Below are 3,713 nucleotides of genomic sequence, written 5' to 3' on the forward strand. Positions count from 1 at the left end.
CCCCCGTTTGGATCAATAGGGCGGCCGCGGTAGCCAGGGCCAAAACAAACCTGATCCGTCCACAAAGAGCGTCGGCGCTGAGAACAATCCGTGCACACCGCACCGTCTCCGACGAGGCGTCCCTGTCCTGACCTCTACGGTTCCTACCGATTTACTCGACCTCGAACAGGCCAGGATCCGGTCTCGACTCCTTGCACACATCACGCCTGGCGAGCCACGGCCGCCCAAACAGACCGTGAAAAAAGAAGAAAGATCCCAGACAATCGAGGCATGGCAACAGAGATGGGAAGCCACTAGGAAAGCGTCCTGGACCCGCTCCTCATCCCATTTATCGGACGTTGGTTGGGAGAACGGTCCCGCTAGTGCCCCTGACGTACCACATGTCACAGGCGCTAACGGTACACGACTGCTTCCAGTCATCTGGTTGACAAGAGTCAACTCTTGTGAATATTAGCGAGTGAGGGACTGTCCCACCGTTAACTTTAACTTTGATGTAATTGTTAATAAATAAACGATGGGAGTCGGAGGAGAAGTAATGCTAACGCGGTTCCTCCTCTGGCACTCAATACAATAAAAAAAAAAAAAGTATATTATAATAATTATAGATAATAAAATCTGACCTTACCTAACCTACTGCATAATACCCTATATTTTTTTTTTTTTTAGAACTCCTTAGTAAATGGGACGGTAATTATATTTACGTACATTTTCTAGTTTAAATTTTTAAAAAAGTTTTCATTATAATTCATAATTGAAAGATAATTAAATTAATATTTATAATTTTATGAATCGTAATACTTGCATATACATATATTATATAATAATCACGGAAATTGTTCTATTTGTGCAATTTAGTTATATTGATTATATTAATTGTTTGTAAAATTCTAATTCATTAATTGTCAATATATTGTAGTTATTTAGTGATTTTAATACTTCAGTTAGCCCAAGGTTAACTATTCTAATACAAATAACCCAAAAATACATTCAATTTTATTTTAATATAGATATTTAATTTAACCTTTATTAAACTTATCCTAAAATTAGGTGCAGAATTATTATTCCAAAATATGCGATCTGTATCCATATAAACTATAACAAATCTAAAAACTAATGTTGTACTTTTTATTAGAGTTAATAAAATGTATTTAAAAACTTCAAAATTATTTAATTGAAATTTAGGGCTGTTTGCAAAGGCGTAGTTAGGGTCCGGCTCGATTGTCGCGGTCCTATGAGCTTGTAATATCGTTGTTTCGTTGATTCGTAACTTTGAAAGAATGGTTGTTGTGGGTGATGATGAATGCCTATTGTTGAATGAGGATTATAATATGGATTGACAAAAGTGAACTAACAACACAATTAGTTACAATAATAATAAGTAATATTCCACTATAAAAATAACACATAACTAAGTACGGTATGAAAAGTAAATTCTAAGCTTACAAGATATACATGACATACATAGTCGTCTTAAATATGTAATTATAATATTATAACTATGTATCTTATTTTATTTTGTATGTTTAGAACGTGACAAAGTTATAAATTGTAAGTCCCTAGAATTATGTTAAATATTAGTATATTATAATAACCACTGAGTCAGCGGTCTCCAACGTTCACTGCACAGGCAGCCGCCACCCCCGGCCAAAAGAACTTGCAAAGGCGTAGTTACTTCGAAAGAATAGTTATTGTGGGTGATGATGAATGCCTATTGTTGAATAAGGATTACAATATGGATTGACAAAAGTAAACTAACAATACAATTAGTTACAATAATAATAAGTAATATTTCACTATAAAAATAACACATAACTAAGTACGGTATGAAATGTAAATTGTCTTCTAACAATGTAAGTTCTATGCTTACAAGACATACATGACGGACATGGTCGTCTTTATATACAAGTGATATTATGATCCTGTTACAAAAATACGCGGTGGCGTGATTTACTTATACAATAATAATTATGATGTACATTGTACTTGCAACATATTAATTATATTTTTAAAACATATTATTATTGAAACCGCCAATTTTCGTTTATTTTAATACATAAATAAAACCACATAAGTATTACCTGATACCTATGTACATAAGTATGTAACAGTACCAAGTCCCAAGAAAAAATAATCTGTCAGTGATAGATTTAATTTATGAGTGTATTCATACATGCTAATATAAACACATTATTTTGTATCAACCTTACAAAATTCCCCACAAACTCGTAATTTATGCAATTATATTAATTGTACCACTAGGACATTGCAATGTTCCCTACTCTAGTAATTTAAGAAAATAAAGATGTTGAAATATAATTGTAATAATAATATTTCTATATCTATATTATTCTTATATAAAGAAAATATTATCATTAATTATTATAATCATGATTTTATGTAACTATGTAAGTCCGTTTTTGAATGTTTTATAAAAAATGTCCTTAAAAAAATTATAGTTTCGCAAATCTTTGCCCATTTACATACCTACTCTGAAGGTATTAAACTAAGTACAGAGGCCGTTTTTAATTTTCACTCAGCAGATAATAATATATTCCTGTGAATTTTAACGTATTGTAAAGAAAACTTTAAAAATATGTAATTATAATATTAAAACTATGTATCTTATTTTATTTTGTAGGTATTGAAAAAAAAAAGGATGAAAAATGTAAGTTCCTAGAATTATGTTAAAAATTAGTATATTGTAATAACCACTGAGTAATAATACGCGGTGGCGTGATTTACTTTTATAATTACAATTATGATGTACATTATACTAGCAACATATTAATTATATTTTTAACACCTATTATTTTTGAAAACGCCAATTGTCGTTTATTTCAATACATAAATAAAACCAAATCTGTAGGAGTCATTATAAGATACTTGCAACTTTACAACTAAAATATTGTAAACGTATTTAATTTTTGTAATATTTATTGAATATGATGTCAGCGTTTATATTATTATGTAGATTTTCTATGTGTGTATGGAATAAATATATCATAAATGTTAATAAATAATTTTTCATTTATGGTTATATGATATAATAAACGATACGACCAGTAACTTAAATCTAAGTTATTATTGTATTTTTATTTTGAAATAAACGTCAATCGACAATAAAAGTTAGGCTAAATATAACATAGATTAAAATTAAGTATAGTATAAAACAATAAAAGAGTAACATATGAATACAATTTTAATATTAATTAATATTATATTATGTAAGAAAAAATCGAAAACGATTAATACAGATGATTAAATTAAATAGGTAAGTTAATAAGATAAAGTGGAGGCAAAGAGTCACACTTGATTGTCCAAACTAAGTTTGGAATGTAAATGGGATTTGGCGTCTACGTTGTATGTTTGAAATTTAATAACATGAGATAAATGGTCAGGTACATCAAGTGAATCAATTTATTAACTGAGAGTCAATATTATTTTGTGGATGGACAAAGAAGGGATTGTAACGTCACGGGTTTTTCGTGCACAATCATTATTATTGCTATTACGAATCACAATTATTATTATTATTATCAAAACCACCTTATTATTATCATAATTGTTGCGCGCTCGATTAACAATGCAATCCACAAAGTTATGTCTCCACATACTACTCCCTCCCCCCACCTATGCAAGGTACAGCTGTCACCCACCACGGCTGTGGTCAGATTGTGCTGTCGTTCGAGGAAGTCGCATTGCCAGTGGCATCA

Source organism: Acyrthosiphon pisum, chromosome X (assembly GCF_005508785.2).
Source record: "Acyrthosiphon pisum isolate AL4f chromosome X, pea_aphid_22Mar2018_4r6ur, whole genome shotgun sequence".
In the NCBI taxonomy this organism is placed as follows: domain Eukaryota; kingdom Metazoa; phylum Arthropoda; class Insecta; order Hemiptera; family Aphididae; genus Acyrthosiphon; species Acyrthosiphon pisum.